The sequence below is a fragment of the Lactuca saligna genome, chromosome 5 (genome assembly GCF_052625555.1).
Source record: "Lactuca saligna cultivar CGN05327 chromosome 5, ASM5262555v1, whole genome shotgun sequence".
In the NCBI taxonomy this organism is placed as follows: domain Eukaryota; kingdom Viridiplantae; phylum Streptophyta; class Magnoliopsida; order Asterales; family Asteraceae; genus Lactuca; species Lactuca saligna.
In genome coordinates this window covers 264,442,695-264,466,353 of record NC_136421.1, presented here as the reverse complement: position 1 = coordinate 264,466,353, position 23,659 = coordinate 264,442,695, and positions in this window count along the sequence as shown.

The window sequence follows — 23,659 nt, the reverse complement described above, 5'->3', positions numbered from 1 at the left end:
TGGTAGCTGACTCCCATCATCGAGAGATCCACAAAGCACGAAGCAAGCAGCATTCGAGCTTCGAAGGATATATATAACTCACTCTGGGTGATAACTCCGCTTGCTCAGCTCATCCCCGAAAGTAACACCGAACTATACAACTCTTCCCCTCGCGGGTTTTAACTACTCCTTTGCTAAGTACCACGGTACTTATCTAGGTATCTCCCTGAAATTACTCTTCTACTCGAATCCCCTCAAGGATTCCAACTAAATATTCTCACTCATCACATACTCAAAAGCACATCGCATAAAACAGCAATCCCTAGGCTAAGGCATCACAAATCAGGCCACTCTAGTCCTAAGATATGGAATACCTAGCCTATCCCTAGCATGCAATAATATCTCATAAAGTGCATCATAAATATCTCATAACACCAAAGTAAGGGTATTTTGGGGATTCACCGTTCGGGCGCTGGCTGACCGTACACACCTTCCACTCTACTTGGTTCCAAAACCTCTTTTTCTTTTTAGAACATTTTAGTTTTGTTTGAAAATTTCTCAAATCCTCGGTTTGAGTTCAAATACGCCCGAAGGTGCATCCGAATCCCTCAAACCAAGGCTCTGATACCAAATTGTAACACCGTAAATTTCAAAACAAAATTTTCAAATTTTTATAAAACATAATTCATTTAATATTTAGAAAACAACCATTTTCAATCGTTCAATCCAAGTGATACAAAATCCCAAGATCTCAAAATCATAAATCCCGCGCGTGTGTACTGATCAAGCCGGCACCTTCCCGCGGTCGTCACTAGTACCTGAAACAATTAACATCAAACACTATAAGCACAAAGCTTAGTGAGTTCCCTAAAATACCACATATAACACATATTAGCCACTCGAGGCTATAACTCTATGGGTCCGTGCACCCAACTCTGTGAACCCTCAGGTTCTAACTCTGTGAACCTTACGGTTCTAACTCTGTAAACATGCACAACATAAATCACATAGAAATAATGCAGTACAACACATAACATACATAGCATATAAATACTCTGTCACATAACTCTGGTTACCTACTCAAGGTAAAGTATAGTGAGAAGACTCACCTCGCGTATCTTGAAATCACTAGCGCTCGATCTCCCGAGCTATCGTCCTCCTACAACACAAGCATATCTCTACTTAATACCACCTTGATCCTGGCTGACTAACACTACAAAGTCAAACTAGTCAACTCTGGACAACGGTTAAAGTCAATCCCTGACTGACTCTACTCGCCGAGTCCCCAAGCTCAGAACTTCCCTCAATCCACAACCTGACTCGCCGAGTCATCCCGAGACTCGCCGAGTCCAACAACTCTGAGTCCACTCGCACCCAACTCACTGAGTCATCCCTTGACTCACCGATTCTCGACTCAACCAGAAAATATTGGGACTCTTCGACAAGACTCGCCGAGTCCAAGAACAGACTCGCCGAGTCTAAGGCTATCTTCAACCTACTCGCCGAGTTGTTTATCCAACTCGTCGAGTTCCAGCTCATCTTCAAGCAACTCGTCGAGTCCACCCTTGTGACTCGCCGAGTACCACCGGTATGAATCCATACAGAAGCGTTCCAGGCCATGCAATTGATCCAAAACATAGATCTAGCCTCCTACAACCCATCCATCACGTAAAGTGGCAAACTTTACGTGAATCCAAATAGATCTAGGCCTTATACACTTTAGAGCTAGGGTTTGGGACATGATGGCTTCACTAAGCACTCAAACACAGGGACTTTAATGCACTCTAGACCTTCCCCATTCTAGATCTGAGGTAGCAACCTCAGATCTAACCTCCAAACTCCAAAACATACCAAGATAAGCTCCCATAAACCCTAAAATGATGAATCCATAGAGTAACAGCCCAAGACCAAGATATTACCTCAAAAGAACGCCCCAACTGCAATGAAACTCGAATCCAAGCAAAGCCCCTTGCTCCAAGCCTCCAAACTCCCAAGATTTCTTCAACAAATACCCTTCAAGCTCCCAAATGCACTTTGATCCACACACACACGAATACTAAGGGTTTCTGGACTTGAGGATGAGTAAAGAGGCTAGGGGAATGGATGTTAAGTTCTTTATATAGGGATCAACTCTGAGAATTAGGGTTTTCTCCACTTAGCACCTACTCGCCGAGTCCATCTTTGGACTCGCCGAGTAGGCCACTTGACACGCGACCAAAGTCGCGACCCTACTCGCCGAGTCCATCCATGGACTCGCCGTGTTGCCCTTCAAGATTTACACTTTTAGCCCTTCAACTCTACTCTTGATATTTCACGGTGTTACACATTGGTCAATTGGTACGGTACTACTAACCAAACTTGTTGGCTACCAAGTTTCTTGGTTCAGTTGGTAACATGTTGGTTGGTTTCCATGATACAATTTTCTTAGCCCTAGTTACAATATTTTGTTGTTAACTTTAAAAATACTAACTATAGAAAAATGTATAGATTTTTTCTATTTGTTTTATCAAAAAATTTATTGTTATCTTTCAATACTATAATTCATGTACCTAAAATACAATATATATATATATATATATATATATATATATATATATATATATATATATATATCCAAATATAAAGAAATAAATGATACATAAAAACAAAATCATTGAGTTTTGGAGGATAGTATGATGTTTTTGAAAAAGAAAATGAAAAAACATTAAAGTAAAATACAAAAGAAAAAATGGCAATGAGTTATGAAATAAATAGCTTAAACCAACATTTTATTTGTAAATACGTCATTTAATTAATTATTAATGTAGTTAAGTTGATAACTAATCCGTATTTTTATTTATTTTCAGATTTAAAACAGAATGTCTTTGTATAAAAACTCATAGTCTAATATAGTTTATTATATATGAATAATATGCGTAATATATTATATGCTTATAACCAAATGGCTTATAGCCTACCCATATCTATTGTTGCTCTCCCTTCTTGAGGTTAAAGGTTTAAGTCTCGTTGTGTTTATATTTGGATTTAAGATGTACTTTAGTAGAAGGTTAGATTTGTCGTTTAAAAAAAATATATGCTTATAATTATGTTTTTGATATTGGGTTAAAGGTTTTTATATAATTTTTTTTATCTAAACATTAGATGATCATATTATTTATACAATTAACTAAACATAATTTATGTATTTAATTAGGTTTCATAAATATTTATTAAGTATCATTAGTAAAAAAACTTTTGGGTTCTATCAATTTTCTTATAGATAATTTTATTTGGAATTTAAAAAGTTGTAATATTAAAATAAAATTTCAGTTTATTAGCATCTTATTATTTGTATATGATTTTGATTAAAATATTTACGTTAATAAAAAGGGTAAATGACACAAAAAACACTATTTTTACATAGAAATTCGATTTTGACACAGTGTTTTTTTTGTGTCAATTTTGACACTGTGTTTTCCAATTTGTTACAATTCTGACAACTTGACCGATTAACCAGGTTGCATGTTGATGTGGCATGATGACATGTCAGTTTTTATGACGTGGCATGCTGACATGATATGCTGACGTGTCAAAATTGAATTTTTTTCTCACAAAAAACACTAAGTTTTCATTTTTTTTCGATTTTGACACTAAGTTTAATTTTTTCTTTCAACTTGGACACTATGTTTTTTTGTTCCAAATCGAACATTATTTTTTCCAATTTTGTTCAATGTCGACATTTTTTTATTTGAAAATGTATAAATATTTTTTTAATACATTTAAACCGTATAAATATGTTTTTTTTTCATTTAAAAACCATAGTTTTGTATAAACACATTTTTTTTACACTCAAACCATATTTTTATGTATAAATATGTATTAGTTATATAAAAATTGTATTTTATATTAAATATGCAACTTTAAAATGTGTTTGGAGGTTTGGAGGCATGTAGTCGATCAAAACTCGGATATCAAAATTTTTACATCTTATTAGAAGCTTATGGTTAGTTTAATTTTCATGATATAACTAATGTTTTGAATGTAAGAAAAAAAAAACACCTTGTATCTAAATAAAAATGTGGTTTTTAAAAGAAAAAAAATATGTTTATACGGTTTAAAATGTAATAGAAAAAAAAATATTTATACGGTATCAAATGGAAAATAGACAAAATTGAACAAAATTTGATAAATGATGTTCGATTGGAAAAAAAAATATAGTGTCAAAATTGAAATAAAAAATTAAACTTAGTGTCAAAATCGAAAAAAAGTGAAAACTTAGTGTTTTTTGTGAAAAAAAAAATCAATTTTGACACGTCAGCATGCCACGTCATCAAAACGGACACGTCATCATGCCACGTCAACATATAACCTGGTTAACCGGTCAATTGGTCAGAATTGTAACAAATTGAAAAACATAGTGTCAAAATCGAATTTCTGTGTAAAAAAAATGTTTTTTGTGCCATTTATCCTAATAAAAATGCAAGTTTTGGAGAGTTAGTTTGCCGATTTTGTATATAGATATTCTAAAAAATTTGAATAATATATATATATATATATATATATATATATATATATATATATATATATATATATATATATATTAATGGGTTGTGAATTAAAATGCATAAACCATCATTTTTAGATCTAGATAGACCTTTTAATTATTAATACAGTTGAATATAATAACTCGTAGTGTTATACAAATTATTTTATAGATATAATACACACAAAATATTTGACAATTATGATTAAGTTCCCTGATGTAAGTTTTAAGGTTTTTTTACATATTTCTTTTAGAGATTAGATATTGATATTATCCATTTATTTAACTAAAGATAATTTAAATATTAAAATTATGTTTGATTAAAACCCATAAGTATTAAGTACTCATAAATTGTACTTAGTAGTTTAATGTTCAACAAAATTTCCTTGGAATTTGAAGAGTTGTGTTATGTCACATTTTGTTGGTTTGAGCTAGGCATCAATCTGTATAGGTCTTGAGGGTTTGGTCATGTATGTATGGGTGTTGTGTGTGTTTGCGGTTGCAAGGGTGTTCACGGTTGTAAACGTGTGTATGACCGTGAACATGTTTGAAGTTAGTTGCTCCCTATAAATAATGCCACACGTGTTAGATTAACATGAGTTGTATGTGTGTGTTTTCACGTACCAGACGTTTACGACCCTAATAGAATGTGTACATTGTTGGAACTTCTTTACTTCTACTCCTTCTTTTGCTTGTTGATTACTGCTTGATTGTGTGTTTGATAACTGGTTGGATCCTGTTTTGTGGACTTACAATTTGTATCAGATCCAATCCGGTGTCAAACTCATTCAAGTGGTGTTTACGGTTGGAGATCTTATTCATTTTCGTGTTTGTTCAAGTGGTTGTTGGTTTTTTTGCAGTGGATTGTGAAGTTCATGGCCAAAGGAATCAAAATCAGCTCAAAATCATCTGTTTTCAACATTATCTGGGTGTTTATGGTTTCACTTGTTGAATTGTTTACAGCCGTGATCTCTGTGTACGACCATGAACCACTCATATACATTGACCATGATCATCTTATTTGACAGTGAACCATTCATTGGCAGTGAACCATTTATTGACCATTAACCTTTCTTTGGACTGTGAATCACTCGTTGATTGTGAACCGTTTATTGACCGTGAATCGTGAACTAACCGTGAATCATTTCTTGTGTACGGTCGTGAAGCCTGTACGGCCGTGAAATCTCTTGGTTATAATATCTCATCGTTTACGATCGCTTTTCCTTACAAACCATTTATTTTCAATCAATTAAGAAAATCACAGAAAATAAAAAAAAATAGAATCACAAACTTTCACAGCTCATCAGGAATTGGACTCGATTATGGGAACCACTACTAGGATCCCACATCTGTTATTGGCAGAAGGATTCCCGGAATGAAAATACCAAATGGAAAAGTACATCAAGATGAAGGACCTCAAGATTTGGCACAGTATTCTAAAAGGTCCTATCATAATCACTACCACTCTGGAGAATGGAACAATTTTTGACAAAGACTTTGCAACTACACTGATGAATACTTTAAGAAGATAGAGGAACAAGAAAAGGTTCTTAATACACTTATGATGGCATTATCTTCAAAGTTTGCTCAAGGTTTCCGTGAATACGATTCAGCAAAACCTTATGGGAAGCTTTAATTGAAGTGTATGAAGGAAATGATGATATAGAGCAAAGTCGTTAGGACATGCTGAGACAGAAATTCAACATGTTCAGTCACATTCTTGGAGAAACTTTGGAAGCTCAACTATAACTTTTTATCACACTTACAACAGAGTTGAGTTCAGTCGGTATCTCAGTGCCAAAATCAGAAATCAACAAGAGGCTGGTCAACTCTCTCCCAAAATCATGGGATATGAATGTCTCAGTCATCAAGAAAACTAAAGATCTCAACAGACTCAGCCTTGCGGAAATGATGGCAATTATCAAAGCATGTGATCTTGATGACAAACAAAGAGAAATCAACCATGTGAATTCTTATTTAACTGTAAACTTAAAGATCTCCTCCAACAATGTTTTTTCATCCATTATCGCACCTGCTCCACAAAATCAAGCCATTGTTATTCCACAAACACCATCCCAGGTTGTTCCTCTATCAGTGACTTATCCATATTCACCCTCCTCCTCAAAAGCCCCTGTTGCTGCCTCTGCTCCCAGGGAAGCTGAAGATAGCTTGCCTTTAGCTTCGGGGTTGGTGAAATGTTATAATGCCTTTGTGGCTGGTGAATTGCCACCATAGATTTCTTTTGCTGATTTCGATCAAATTCATCCGGAGGACATGGAGGAGATGGAAACTACTTGGCAAATCGCTATGGCACTGTTCAGGGCCAAGCAATTTGCTAAGAAAACAAGAAAGAACAACTGGGAAATGAATGCGGAAAAGAAAGTTGGCTTCAACAAGGGAAAGCCGCGATGCTTTAACTGTCATGAGCCTGGTCATTTTACTTGTGACTGTCCTAAACCTGATCGAAGAGTGAACAATGAAAGGACGATGGTGTCGGTGGGAAACAACAGGGGAGCTTCTACTAACAACGAAACTGCGAATCCAGTGGTAGTAGCTCGGTCATTTGACTGGGATGATCAAATTCTAGACCTAAAAATGCTCACTTGGCCCAGATCAGTGACATCCCTAAAGAAAAAGTTGAAGATAATCCAGAGGCAGAGATGATGGAATTACAATTTGCTCTCATGGTGTCTACTACCCCTGAATCTGAAAAGAAAGAGGTCAGTCAAAAATTCTTGTTCTCAAACATGTATTGATACTGTTAAATTCTTGCGTGAACAGATTGAATCACTGCATAGAGAGAACGAGGACCTGAAATATGAGGGGTATAACCTCAGGAAAGGCCAAAAACCATTAAAAGAACAATTAGAGTCCAAGACTAAGAACTTTAGGAAATTGCAGGAAGAATACAGTTACAAGTGTGAAAACTACAATTTTATTAAGAAACAACTTGCCACAGTGAATGAGGAACTCGACACGTAAAAAATTCGTTTTGAATCTACTGATTTTCACTTTAAAAAGTTTGATGTGTCCAGTGAAATAGTTGAGACCATGATAGAAAAACAACTGCGATGGAAAGATAAGAAACGACTAGGTCTAGGGTATGAGTGTGTCCATCCTCCTTTTAATCACTATTACACTACCACACCTATGACTCGGGAAGAGATGGATAGAGTGGAATTTCTTGAGTATGGAAAACCTGTTGTACCCATGATGGAAAGTAGTGCTAGGGAAAAAGATACTAACGTTTCTACTGATGGGTTTTATACAAACAATCCAATGTGTGCATGCAACCCTAAATGCAGATCTATGTTTTCACTATTAGATACACAACATTATGAACACTTGAATAACCCTAGCATACTCCTAGGTATTTCGAAATTTAGATAGTAGAAGGGATTACATACCTCTTGTTGTTATATTGTAATAACAACTCAAATCTTCAATATTCTTGTCTTTGAAAGCAAGTACCACAAGTGTAGTACCTCTAATGGCTCACAAACACCAAGAGAAAATAGAGAGGCAAGAAAAAGAGATAGGAGAGGCACAAAATCAGCTCTAGGAGGTTCTGGGATCAAGTGGCCAATTTTCCTAGGCTGAGGGGTCCTTATATAGGTGTATGGATTAGGGTTTCAGTCCTTATCCTTATCTGATTGCTTGCCCACCAAGAAATCCAAAGGATAAGTCCATAATCCTTATCTTGGACGAATTCTAAGGCCTTATCCCCTTGAATTCGTCCACCCTATCCCATAGGGCATCCGTTGCCCTACTTTGCAACTATCACATAATTACAATTCAGCCCCCTAGTTTAGTTAACTTCTTTTAATCACAAAATTAATTCTTGACCAATGTCAACTAAATAAATATGATTTCTCTTTTAATATATTATTCTTATAATATATTAATAAACAATAATAATCTCTTTCTCTATCATTTCTCCAGTCAAGTTGCTTTGGTGAAGGCAACCCAAAAGGACCATGCACAACCGGGTCAAATACTTACCAAATATGGTTACGGGCTTAGACACTAATCCAACAGTCTCCCACTTGGATAAGTCTAGTAACCATAAATGCAAGCATAACTTGATTAGCAATTGTAGCTCTCAAAGACGCTGTCGAACTCTGATCTTATCAGTAACCAGTCCTTTAGATAAGGGATCGTTTAATCCTCTATTCTAGATATCGTGTGGAAAATCACATGGAACATAGTCATACTTATTGTCCAACAATTTTTTTCTCGATCTCAAATTCGTTTGACATAGAACTTAATTGAACACATCAATTCAATATTGACCGGGACCGGCACATAAGTCAAACCAAATCATTGATGGGTCCAAATATCGCTTTTAGCCTCTTAGGATAAAAGGAAGAGATAAACTTCGACTTATATGCATTTAATATTCACTAATTACATCATACACAACAATGTGTTTTATAACATCAAGTTACTGATGCGTTTTCACATTATTAATGCACAACTATTCAGCAAACAATAAACCATATATCTAGGTTTTAAGACCATATGATATTATCGTCTTGCGATCACTCGTGATAAATTCCATGAAGTGATTCCAGCAAGTGTAGATTTATTCCAATGCTCAAAACTTGTTCATAAGCACTCATCAGCGTTGTAGTAAGCCTTTGCTATTTCTAATACCTTTCAAACAATCTACACACCAATTCATGACAGTCTTCATTCATACCTACTTCCAACATATGAATGACTGTGGACCGTTTGAATAATCTATTATTCGGGAAGTCAAAACATGCAAAATGAAACAATAGGTAAATAATTAACATAAGACAGTAGCTTTACTAATAAATAATACTCATTTATTTAATCATCGAATGTCAATTACATTTATCTATTACATGTTTCCAAACTATCTAATCTAAACTAATATCATCCTTCAGCCTAATTCTCATAGCATGCTGCAAGTGCTTAACCCTACTCAATCCCTTCGTAAGCGGATCAGCTGTGTTATCATCTGACGATACCTTTTTTTACTACGAGGAGTCCTTCTTCTACCCGATGTCGAATAAAGTGATATTTTTTGTCGATATGTCGAGATCTACCATGATCCTTTGGTTCCTTGGTCAGGGCAACCGCTCCTTCATTATCATAGAAAATTTCCATGGGCACTTGTATGGCTGGCACAACTCCAAGGTCTCCAATGAAATTCTTCTGCCATATTTCCTCTTTTGATGCTTCGCTCGATGCAATGTACTCTGATTCGCACGTTGAATCAGCTACGGTCTCTTGCTCGGAACTTTTCCAAGTCACTGCTCCTCCATTAAGGGTAAAGACCCAACCCACTGTGAACGGTAGTTGTCCCTGTCGGTTTGAAAACTGGCGTCACTATACCCTCGCACCTTTAAGTGATCACTCCCACCGAGGACTAGAAACATTCCTTGGTCCTCCGAAGGTACTTAAGAATATTCTTGATTGCGGTCCAATGTGCTTTGCCAGGGTTCCCTTGATATCTGCTAACCATGCTCATTGCGAAGACCACATCAGGGCGAGTACAAGTCATAGCATACATGATCGAGCCAACTGCGGAAGCATAAGGTACTCAGCTCATCTTTGCTATCTTGACTTCGGTACTCCGACTTTGAGTCTTACTCAACTTGGCATTAATTTGGATTGGTAACTCCGATTTATTGGAATTATCCATACTAAAACGTTTTAGTACCTTGTCCAAATAAGTATTCTGACTAAGTCCTATTAGTATCTTACTCCTGTTTCTCACTATCCTTATTCCCAAAATATAGGCAGCTTCTCCGAGGTCCTTCATAGCGAAGCACTTCTCGAGCCTGGACTTAACATCCTGCAGTGTCGGGATGTCATTTCCTATGAGTAGTATGTCATCGACATACAATACGAGGAAGCTTAATACACTCACACTGGCTTTAACATATACACATGATTCATCTTTGCTTCGCAGAAACCCAAACTCTTTGACTTTCTCGTGGAAATAAAGATTCCATCTGTGAGACGCTTGCTTAAGTCCATATATGGACTTCTCAAGCTTACACACTCTATTAGGATGATTTGCATTGACAAAACCCTCTAGCTGAGCCATATAAACATCCTCAGCCAACTTCCCATTAAAAAAACGGTTTTGACGTCCATTTGCCATATTTCATAATCATGAAATGCAGCAATGGCAAGCATCAATCTAATAGACTTTATCTTCGCAACTGGTGAGAAGGTCTCATCGTAGTCAACTCTGGGAGTTTGAGTAAAGCCCTTCACAACCAATCGCGCCTTATAAGTGTGCACATTCCCATCCATGTCGGTCTTCTTCTTGAAGATCCATTTGCACCCGACCGTCTTACGACTCAGTAATGATCAACCAAGCTCCAAACTTGGTTATCGTACATGGATTGAATCTCGCTGTCCATCACCTCTTTCCATTTTGCAGACTCCAGGCCTGCCATGGATTCCTTGTAGCTGTTAGGTTCGTCCAAATTTATTAGTGTACTATCACTAATATACATATCATCCTCGGTGGTCATATGAAAACCATACAACACGGGTGGGACACTAACTCTACTGGAACACCTAAGAGGTAATGATTTGTCAATCGGTTCAACTAGAGTTTCCTCCTCAGGTTGAATGCCAGTGTTAGATGTTCCTTCATCGCTCGACTCTTGAATCTCTTCAAGATCGATTTGCCTCCCACTATCCCTTTGGCTTATGAGTTCTCTCTCTCGAAAAACCCCTCTCCTCTCAACGAAGACAACATTGTCACTCAGTCTATAGTAGAGATATCCAATGGACTTCTGCGGGTAGCCGATGAAAATACATCGCTCACTATGAGGTTCAAGCTTGTCGAGAGGCTCTCGTCTTACGAAATCCTCACAACCCCAAACCTTGATATGTTCTAACGAGGGAGCCTTCCGTGTCCACATCTCGTGAGGTGTTTTGGCAACCTTCTTCGTAGGGACTAAGTTAAGGTTATGGGTGGAAGTATCTAAGGCATACCCCTAGAATGATATAGGTAGTGAAGCACGACTCATAATGGAACAAACCATGTCAAGCAAGGTTCGATTACGCCTCTCAGCCACACCATTCAACTATGGTATCCTAGGTGGCATAAATTGTGAAACTATTCAACATTCCTTGAGGTAGTAATGGAATTCAAGACTTAGGTACTCTCTTCCTCGATCGGATGGAAGCATCTTGATTTTACTGCCCAATTAATTCTCCACTTCTTGTTTGAACTCTTTGAAATTTTCAAAGGTTTCAGACTTGTGCTAGATTAAGTAGATATACCCATATCTGCTATAATCATCGGTGAAAGTCACATAGAAGCGGTCCGCATCCCTTGTGGTGGATCTAAAGGGCCCACACAAATCGGTGTGTGTGAGATCCAATAAACCCTCACCCCTATCACAAGTGCTAATGAAGGGTGACATGGTTATGTTTCCAAGTAAACAAGACTTGCACACGTCATCATCCCTAAGGTCGAATGACTCCAACAATCCATCCTTTTGGAGTTGGGCTATGCGTTTCTTGTTGACATGTCCAAGAAGACAATGCCACAAGCATGCTTTATCCCTAGTATTCGAAGAATCCACACACAACACATCATTTCCTAAGTTATCTACAACTATCACAGTTTCATGTATTCCATTACAAGGCAATGCTTCGAAATATAAATCATTTAGATAAACATAAATAGAACCTTTCGCATTATCAAATGAATATCTAAATCGTTGTCTAAATAAACCATGAAAAGAAATGATGTTTCTTGCCATATCTGGCGAATAGCAACAATTGTTCAAATCTAAACCTAATCAATTACTAAGCACTAAGGATTACACTCCTATCATGGTGGCAGGCGACGATCTTCTGTTTCCCATGATTAGGTTTATCCTTCCTTGCTCCACATCCATATTTCTTCTTAGTTCCTGCAAATCAGAACGTATGTGAAAACCACATCCTGTTTCAAGAACCAATGAAATAGCATGCGATGAATCATTAGATTTAATTGTGTAAATACCTGTGAAAGATGGCTTGATCTTTCCCTCCTTGATGGTTTGATGATATTCTGGGCAGCTTCTCTTCCAATGCACTATCTTATACTCTGCCTCCTGAGGGTTGGAGTTGGGCTTAGCAGAACCAACATTGGTTCCACTAGAAGAGGTGCCATCTTGGGACTTCCCCTTGTGGTGGATATTTGAGGGAGCCTTCCTCTTCTTGGCCTTCCCTTGACCTATTGCCAAAACAGTCGCAGTAGTGGGAGTGGGAGTCGGTGCAACAGACTTATCCTTGAGATTGCTCTTAGCAGTCCCTAGCAAGCCTTGAAGCTTGCTCAAGGTAACCTCTTCCTTGTTCATGTGGTAGGTCATGTGGAACTGGTTTTAGCAGGGAAGCAAGTATTGAAGGATGATGTTAATTGCCAACTCTTCATTGAAGTTAACATTTAACTTCAGCAGGCGATCAACATATCTCTGCATCTTTTGCAGATGAGCGGTAAGGGACTCTCCATTACCCATTTTGGCAGTGATCATCGAAGTGATGATCTCATACCTTTCTTTCCTCGCACTTTGGTGGTACCAGTCCAGCAAGTCTTGATGCATTTCATAGGGATACATGTCCTCATAGGACTTTTGGAGTTCTGCAGTCATGGTCGCTAGCATGATGCAAGGGACTTTCGTGGCATCACGCTCATGGGCCTCAAAGGCAGCGATTTCTTCAGCAGTGGCAGTGTTGAGGCTGATTTCCTTTAGCTTTTCATCAAGGATATACTCTTTATCCTCATAGCGAGTGACCATTCAGATGTTGCGGATCCAATCATTGAAGTTGGATCTGTCAAAGATCACTCTCCCACACAAATTCATGAGTGAGAACGAGCTAGAGGAGTTCGAGCCGGAAGCATTGTTGTTGACGTTCGACATCTGAAATAGAAAAGGAGAAAGTTTGATTAGAAATGAATCCCCAATTAAACACCCAAATGAAAAATTAGGGCTAGGATCCAAAAACATTATTTACAAGTTAGAAGAGGGATGTCGTAATCTAACAAGCAAATAATTTGAAGGTAAGTGAATGACGATTCACTAATTCTCCACCACGAAAAATGAAAAAGAGATTAAGTTTTAAATGTAGTGAAAACTCCTAGATTCCTTTGAGATTCATTGAACTTTTCAATGGCATGTTTAAATCTCGATGTGCCCCTCTAGTTTGAGACTGGGATGCCGACGATCACAAAGTGGGTGTGAATAATCTTGCAAATGTACATGGTGCCCTCATTGTTACAGTCACCTATTTGATGTGCCGGTTAGCCACACATACTCCATCGAACTATGACAAACAATGAGTCACCTTTTACCACCTGTGCTTAGAGTCCAACTAGTGTGCCAGTTAACCACACACGTTCCACTAACGTCTTAGCAATGCTGTAAAGTGTAATTTCATTGAATTGCACCAATTCACTTTTCCTAAAGTAACTAAGATTGGGAATTATTGTAAAAACATTTAATTACTTTTATAATTCATTATACTTTTAATGAGGAAGGGTTTGCACTATCCTACCCATTCGGCTAACGACCCTCTACCAATCAAGGAAGTGGTGGGTGAGAGTGAACACCAATTAAACGGGCATTTTATAGGCCATAACCTTATACCCCCCTTATAGATCGACTTCGTAAATGAGGCCTACTAACGATAAGACTAGCATTTTAGTTATATATATATATATATATATATATATATATATATATATATATATATATATATATCTTGTAATAATATAATAGTATATGGTGTATTTTAAACATTTCAAAATACTAGGGTTTTAATTTCAATTTTAAATTTTTTAAAATTTAAAACTTTTAAATTTTAAATTTTTAAATATTAAAACTCTTGATTTTATAATGATCCTAAAATTAAACAATCAATTTTAATTAACAAATTTTGAAGGATTATCTTTTAAACTAAACAATTTAATTTATCCTAATCCCTTAAATCCCCTAAAATTCGAAAATATGGGATGGGATAATTCAAAGTCTTTAATTACGATATTTAAACCATTAAAAGATAATTACAAGATATAGGATTATCCAAATCCCTAAAATTTAGGATCTTATCTTGGGTAGGAGACAAATTTCGAAAACCATAGGGTTTGCAAACCCTATATTTCGAAATCTTGGGGGCTAATGAAAGGGTTTGAAAAACCCTTATTAAATTTCGAAAATCAGGGTTCAAGAACCCTAATTTCGAAATCTTTGCCTCCTAGGGTTTATTGGCCATAAACCCTAAAGTGTCAAATTCATACAATTATATAGTTTAATTGAAAAAAAAAACATACGCTCTGATACCACTGATGGGTTTTATACAAACAATCATATGTGTGCATGCAACCCTAAATACGGATCTATCTTTTTACTATTAGATACATAACATTATGAAAATATGAAGAACCCTAGCATACTCCTAGGTATTTCAAAATTTAGATAGTAGAAGGGATTACATACCTCTTGATGTTATATTGTTATAAGAACTCAAATCTTCAATCTTCTTGTCTTTGAAAGCAAGTACCACAAGTGTAGTACCTCTAATGGATCGCAAACACCAAAAGAAAATGGAGAGGCAAGAGAGGGAGAGAGAGAGAGAGAGAGAGGAAGGCATAAAATCGTCTCTAGGTGGTTTTGGGATCAAGTAGCCGATTTTCCTAGGCTTAGGGGTCCTTATATAGGTGTAGGGATTAGGGTTCAGTCCTTATCCTTATCTGATTGCTTGCCCACCAAGCTGTTCAAAGGATAAGTCCATAATCCTTATCTTGGATGAATTCCAGGGCCATATCCCCTTGAATTTATCCACCTTATCCCATAGGGCATCCATTGCCCTACCTTGCAACTATCACATAATTACAATTCACCCCCCTAGTTTAGTTAACTTCTTTTAATCACAAAAATAATTCTTAGTTAATTCTTGACCAATGCCAACTAAATAAATATGATTTATCTTTTAATATATTATTCTTATAATATATTAATAAACCATAATAACCTCTTTCTCTATCATTTCTCCAATCAAGTTGCTTTGGTGAAGGCAACCCAAAAGGACCATGCACAACTGGGTCAAATACTTACCAAACATGGTTATGGGCTTAGACACTAATCCAACGTCTACTTCCTATGCAGATCCATCTTTAAGTCAAGGCAAGCATGCAACAGAGAAGAGTGTGTCTGATAATAATAGCGTGGTTGATGTTTCTGTTTCAAACAATGCTTCTTTTGTTTCTAAAACTGATGTTTTAATTTGTGATAACTCAATGTTAAAGTCTGTTGATCCAGTTGTTTTGTTAAAAGTGGTGATGTACTTGCTAAACTGATGTTTCTGTCACAAGCACATCCACTCAACCCACAGTTGTCTCACCATCTGAGTCTTACACATGCATGTGTGGGAAGAGTAAAGGAGTAAATAAGAATAATAAACTAGAGAAGAGTGGTACCAGTTTTCATGATAAGAAACAAGCTTGTTTTAACTGTGGAACTGCTGGACATATTTCTCGCAATTGTCCAAATCGAGCATTTGCTCCTTTTCATGTGCACAAAAGAGATACCAAGTCGCGAGGAAGATATCTCGTGAGAAAAATCTCGAGACCTCGTTCTCGTGATGATGATTGGAATGTCAATAATGACAAGAAATGGGTTGAGCTTAAAAGAAATAAACAGGTTTTTTATGAAAATATAACAGGTACTTTCACGAAACCGAAGGCGGCTAAGCCAAGGTCGGATACGTTAAAGTGTTCGTGTGGGTCTTCTTATAATATTAGATGGAAGCCCAAACGATCACAACAAAAAAAAACTATTTCAAAATCACCTATCATTTTTTCTAAACCTAAATACCAGTGTGTGCCCAAGAATTTAAATGTCTAATCATCACAATCTTCTACTTGTGCATCTGGTGATAAATCAAAATCAAAAAGTGAAAAAGGAATTTTTGTTGCTAAAAATGGAAAACCCAATGTTTCAATGACCTGGGTTCCACAATCTAACCAATCTCTCGCACAACATGCAGGAATAGCTACGGAGGAATGTTGTGAGACCCTGGTATGTCGACAATGGTTTTTCCAGGCACGTGACATGAGACATATCCCAACTGCATGACATTTAAAATTTCAATGGGGGTTATGTTTCCTTTGTAGGAGGAGAAGGCGGAAAGATCACGCAAAGAGGAACCATTACCAATGGAGTGTTGAGTTTTGAGAACATTAATTATGCTCCCGAGTTGAAGCATAGCCTATTGAGTTTCTCTCAAATTTGTGATAAGGGCTACTCTACTCACTTCACCGATAAAGAATCCCTTATTTTGAAGCTCGAATCATTATTCCCGAAGATTGGATCTTAGTGAAATCAAAGCGGGGTGGAAATGCTTACATCATAGACATGAATCATAATATCCTGGAGCAAGTCACATGTCTCTTCTCTAAAGTCTCTGAGCACAACGACATGCTTTGGCACCGTCGACTCAGTCATCCAAATGCCAAGAACCTGAATCTTCTTGCCAAGAACGAGATAGTGTGGGGCCTACCTGTCAAAGACTTCATTACTTTTGAAAAATAAGTGGTGTGTGCACAAGGAAAACATCATCGCAAGCCCCATTTTCCAAAGGCAGTCAACTCAATCAGCAAGCTTCTCCAATTTTTGCACATGGATTTATTTGCTCCTGTCAACATTCTTAGCATCAACAAAAACTCCTATTGCTTGGTTGTGATAGATGACTACTCGAGGTTCACTTGGGTTTTCTTTCTATCCAACAAGAGCGGAATTGCTGATTTGATCAAGAATTTCGTGGTGATGATTGAGAATCAAACAAACGAGCAAGTGAAGGCGCTCAGAACGGATAATTGTATGGAATTCAAGAATATTGTTCTGGATCATTTTTGTGCCGAAAAGGGTATAATGCGTCAGTACAGTGCTGTTTGCACACCTCAACAAAATGGTGTTGATGAACGGCGCAATCGTACTCTAATGGATGCCGCAAGGACGATGCTATGTGATTCTAAACGTCCGGTCTTCTTTTGGGCATAGGCGATCCACACTGCCTGCTACATCCACAATCGTGTCCTGATCAACAAAGCCCAAATGCAGACCCCATAAGAAATTTTGTATAATCACAAGCCATCCGCTGCTCATTTCTGAATTTTTGGATGTCCTTGCACCCTCCTTCACTTAAAGTCCAACCCCAAGTTCAATTCGAAAGCTGATGACTGTAACTTCGTGGGATATGCTGTGCGGACTGCTTACTGTGTCTATAAAAAGAAAACCAAGTAGATTGTTGAATCTTTTGACATGTGCTGGCTGGAGGTGAATGAGACAAATGCCCAAGTCGGTCCTAACTGGTTATTTGATTACGTTTCTTTATTTAAATCATTTAATGTGTTTACAGATGACGTGTCAGGTTCCTTCTTAGGTAATAAGGTTATTATTAAGGATGAAGAGGAAGATGTTGTGTACAGACCACCTCTGCTGCCTCCTACAATCCCTAGGTTGGGTGACTTTGCTCCAAGTACTTCTTCAAATTCTCCTACTCAAAGAATCAATCCTGATGTTGAAGCCACTCCACTCACTCTTGCTGAAAGATAGTTAATGACCAGAGATACTTCTGCTACTACTCAAACTTTCATGGAGCTTCTCTTTCCCAAGCCGATTGCAAATGAGTAAGTGACAAGCACCTCTCACGGTTCAAGATCATCTGAGGTGGATGAATCAACAGATGACAGACTTATCAACATCAATAACCTTCCTGTCACAATCAATGATATTATCCATGAGATCCCCACCATACTTCAATGCGATCATCCGATTGAAAACATCATTGATCAACTAGGCAACGGAGTCAAAACGGGGAGTCAGAGTAGAGATGTCAACACACGTCTCTACTCTTGCTTAATATCTCAGACCGAGGCAAAGAATGTCTAAATGGCACTAAATGAGCCTAATTGGGTGTATGCAATGCACAATGAACTTAATTAATTTGAGAAACTGGGGGTGTGGAAATTGGTTGAGCTGCTAAAGGGAAAAAAGTCTTTGGAAATGCGTTAGGTATTCCATAACAAGCAAGATGATTATGGGGTCATTGTGCAAAACAAAGTGCGTTTGGTCGTTCGTGGGTTTCAAAAAATTGAAGGACTTGACTACACTGAAGTGTATGCTCCTGTAGCGCGTCTTGAAGCTATTCGTATCTTCATGGCGTATGCCTCCTAGATGGGGATCACAGTTTATCAGATGGATGTTAAGATTGCCTTTCTATATCACTACTAGAAAAAATGCCTTTTACGACGCGCAAAACACGACGCTCTTTGATTTATGTTACGCATTAGAGAGCGACCTTAAAAAAGTGTCATCTCTTCAAAAATTTTAAGGATTTAGGTCGCGCATTACTGAGTGCCCTTAAATTAGTGTCTCATGTAAAAATATTAAAAAAACGGAAGGCACTTGTGCGTCGTATGTGAATGTCGTTTTATATTTTCTTTTAAGAAACGCGCGTCTCGGTGGGAAAATGAAATCCCCAAAATTTTTAAACCCCACCTTCTTCTCCCTTGTCTCCACCCCTCATCCACATCCACTACCTCCAATCCTCATTGCCTCTTCCAGCCTTAAACTATGGCGATGCACCTTCCTTCTCGAAGAATGCTAAATTTATGACCATCATCCGATTATGCGAGCCCAATGAATTAACGTAGACGAAGAAAATTATGGATCAATCGCTTCACATCATGTTTAAGGTTAAGGGTTTGAGATTTCTTCCAAATCGAACCTCACACTAAATGGTTTGATCTCCTCTCTTTTTAGATTGTTCCCTCTACTGATGCCTCCACCTTCTACCATCGATGTTGATCTTTGAATTAGCAAGAAGAAGCCCTAGGGCCTCCGCCTTCACCCACGTTCTCACAGTCGATGTTGGAGCTAGAGAGAGAGTTTATGGTGTGTAAAATACAACATTCTTAAACCAGGGGATTCAAATAAATAGCATAACCCAAACCCTTTATGGTAATTGGGAGCCAATCAGGGCAAAACGCAACCCTCAGACCACTTTTGCTCTCAAGAAACCTACGGTACGTACAAATTTTCTTTTCTTCCTCTTCCTTTTCTTATCGGTATTCTTTCTCCTCCCTTCCTCTCCGGTGGTCGCCATTGCTGCCTTCTTTGACCAGCCCTACCCTTCCCTTTTCCCCAACCTAGGAGCATCTGTCGACGACTTCTCTGCTTCATCCGTTCAACAGATTGTCGATCACTGCCTCTACGATACCATCAACTGCTCCAGACCTATGAACAACATGTCTAAATCTCGCATCTAGATAGTGAAGATAAGGACATGTTGAATATTAAGAGGCATTTTATGGGCGTGAAGCCCTAAATGTGATTGTGTGTGAAGGAATGGAATTAAGCATTCCTCCCTGTATGATACATTTGTTGCATTATCTGCTTGCCCCTTCCCCTGAACCATGGCCTTCTTCAATCCAAACCAGGTATGAACAGATATCTTTGCGTGTGTATGTGTAATTTGATTCTCTGTGTGTATGTGTAAATGGCCATTTTAACTTGTGTTCATATATACACAAGCAAATTATACATCTTATGCCTCAAAGGAGCTCTATGGAAATCTATTATAACTTGAAGTTGATTCAATTATTCCACTGTTTATGCAGCTTTCTTCAAACAGTTTGGCAAAATCCTGAGAATTAGGATAGCAACGAAAATTAGGATAGCTTTCTTCAAACAACTTTTTTAAAACATAGTCCAATTCACTCACCTGTTAACTTAAGTTTTTGTCAAATCTAATGAGGAGACTTGAACTTACTATCTATGAAAAATATGTACAGGTTGCAAACATTGTTGCTGAAACAATGCATAATTACCTTTTGTATGAGTATTTGTTGCAATTATAGCTCATCCCTCCAAAACGTGTTCATCCTAAATTGTATGTAGACATTTCAATATAATATTCCAGTCAAAGTTGTTGACTTGTACTTATGAACTTGTGTTTATGATTTCACCTGTTAACTAAAGTTTTTGTCAATTCTAATGAGGATAAATTTGTTGCTTTATTACACTATTACTGCTTATTTCATCATGGAAGTAGCAGGAACTTGCTAGTAATGATGAAGTCTTTTAGGTTTTTGGTTGTGATTCCACCTGAAAATGTAACATACTGGAAAGATTCCACGTGAATGAACCCAAATCTTATGCCAGCTGTCTTGCAATGCTTAATGGCCATTGTTCATCGTGCTTTTGAGACTGCATTATCATGGCTGGTGATTCTTTTTCTTATGAATTCCTTTATATTATGCATTTTTATTTTTATGTGTGGAATGTTAGGTGAATCTTGTAATGGATGCAGGAGGCTCAAATATGTGAGACAGGAGATGCTGCTGAGGTCAGAGAGTCAACTCTGGTTGTCCATGCTTGTTTTCTCATAAAGAGTTTGTCTGTTAGAGAAGAACACATTTGGGATGTATCTGTTAATCTGTTGTCTCAATTGAGGTAGAGATTTCCACAGGTAAACTGTTGACCTGTATTACAAATTTATGAGCTTTTATATGCTATCTCCTGTAAAAAAATAAATTACATTACCTATAATGGTAAAAAGAGTAAATGATTTGCCCTTTACTTTAAGTAACATTCTATTGGGTGCAGATTCTGTGGAAATCATCTTGTTTGGATTCTCTTTTGTTCTCTGTGAATGGTGATCCACCTTCATCTCTCGTGAATGATCCTGCTTCAGTAGCTTCTGTTCGCTCTTTGTACCAAAGCGTTGTCCAGGAGTGGATTGTTGATTCGCTATCCTATGCTCCATGCATCACCCAAGGTCTTCTTCAGGTTTGTGACGTTAATGACCATATTACCCTTATATTCTAGACTGAACAAGCCTTTTAAATGAGACTTAATGACCATATTACCCTTGTATTCCAAAAAAACAAATTTCACAATATTCATCAATTTTAAATTTAACTCGTTAAGTCATTCTGTCCAGTTTAAGTAAAAAAAGAAACAAGCCTGTAGTCTCAAAAGGTTCACTTTGTTGTAGTTTATTAAGTCTAACTAACTGACTGTGTCCAAACATAAACATTTCAGGAGCAACTTTGTAAAGCAAACACATGGCAAAAAGCACAGCCCACTACAGACGTTGTCTCTCTTTTATCTGAAATAAAAATAGGAACGGGGAAAACGGATTGTTGGAAGGGTAAAAAAACTGCCAACATTCCTGCAGTAATGGCATCTGCAGCTGCTGCATCGGGTGGAAATTTGAAGTCAACAGAGGCGTTTAATATTGAGGTTCTTAGCACTGCGTTGAATGAACATTGCAAATTCTAGATTGACGATGAACAATGGCCATTAAGCATTGCAAATTCTCAAATTTGATATTTTTGAAATCTCCAAGAACTTGATCTTTTCTGCTCACCAATTTTACTATTTAAAAAAATTATTGCAGCCTATTCACTTTGGATTTGTTGTTTCAAAGTATCTTCACAAATCTCTTAATTTGGGAGGAATCTCATGTATAAAATGCATAAGAGAAACGGGAACACAAGCCCTAAAACTAATACAGGTAATCAATTATCTATTTCAATATTTTTCTAATCATTGTTGATTGATTCCTTTTTGTAATAAATCATATTTGTTGATGCAGAGCTACCCAACCAAAATTCCCTTGGTAATCGAATAAATTGTGGTTGGTAATGAAGTTTTTGCATACCCTTGTCAAGTGCTTGGATAGTAGTGACTGGACCCATATAGAAGGTGCCTCAGATACTTAATTTTTGTTTTTCTTTGAACATTTGTTCTTTTTTACTGTTTCTTGATCTTATGCGGTGCTTTTATTTGTATAGTTATTTCAATCTCCACATGCCATGCATAATGAAGATGCCATGGAAGAATATATGTTCTTTGAACATTTGTTCTTTTTTACTGGGGTGTGTTGACCAAGAAAGAAGCTAGGTATTTCAACAACGACAAAGAGTTAATGAAGTTGGTGGGCAACACTGGTGCAGGGCCTAATAATGTTTCTTCTGCATAACAAAAGAAGAACAAAGAAAGATCTGATGATATGCTCATGGAGATGAAGATCGGTTCTGCTAAAAAAAAGGTATGTTGAATTACTGATCATTGATTGATATTGGGGTTTGTTGGTCAAAGGAAGGTTTTTCTTTGGGCATTTTCTTCTAGATAGATGTTAGTACAGGGGTTTATGAATAAGGTTTCTTTGGTTTGGCCTCCTGACAGCAATTTACTTGGTGTTCTCTTGTTGATCATATGATGTACATCTCATCGTTTGCTTTTGGAGATAGCTAGTTTTCAATGAAACCCAAAGTTTGTAGGAAGATTAAGTTTCTTTACAAGGCCCATATTATATTTCCATGTTTTGGGAATCTTTAAAATTGTCTGCCTTGACGTCTTTGATCAATGAATCTTTCCTATTGAATGAATCTACAGCTGAATTTATTGATTTGGTGGTGTTCAGGGCTGCTGAAAGCTCTAGTGAGTCTGCAAATCCAGTAGAGTCAGAACTATATATTGGCAGGTAGCTAACCTTTCGGACACAGTAGAGTTAGAACTATATATTGTATTTACTTATTATAATATAAAAAAAATCTAGGTCCCAATGCTTTGCTGATTACCATGGATATGGTGGTTTAATTTAAAAGAATTTGAAAATGACCATTTTACCCTTATATCTATTTGGGAGGTAGCTAACCTTTTGGACGCACAAAATACTTCGCATTTATACTTTGGGTCTTAAACTTATCATTTCTTCTTTGTAAACGTGTTTATGAGGGATACTCATTTTCCAATTTTGGGTGGGTTAATTTCTCATTTGTAGCTTCATTTAAAATTTTAATCACTCTGTGCTGTGTTATCATGTATGGATTTGTATTTATTTTGGGAATGCACTTGTAGAGACCATTGAGCTTACTTGGACAAATTTAGGGGTACCTTTAGATGGCATATCTGCTTTAACTTTGGTATTACCTCTCTCTCTCTCTCTCTCTCTCTATCTGCCTCTTTCTAGCTCTATACACTTTTAGAAATTCCACATGCTTGTGCTTATTGCTACTTCCATAACAAAGAACATTTGGATTTCTTTATTTTTACCAAGAATGCCACAGAAATAGCATAACACTTCCATTTCCTTTTTATACTC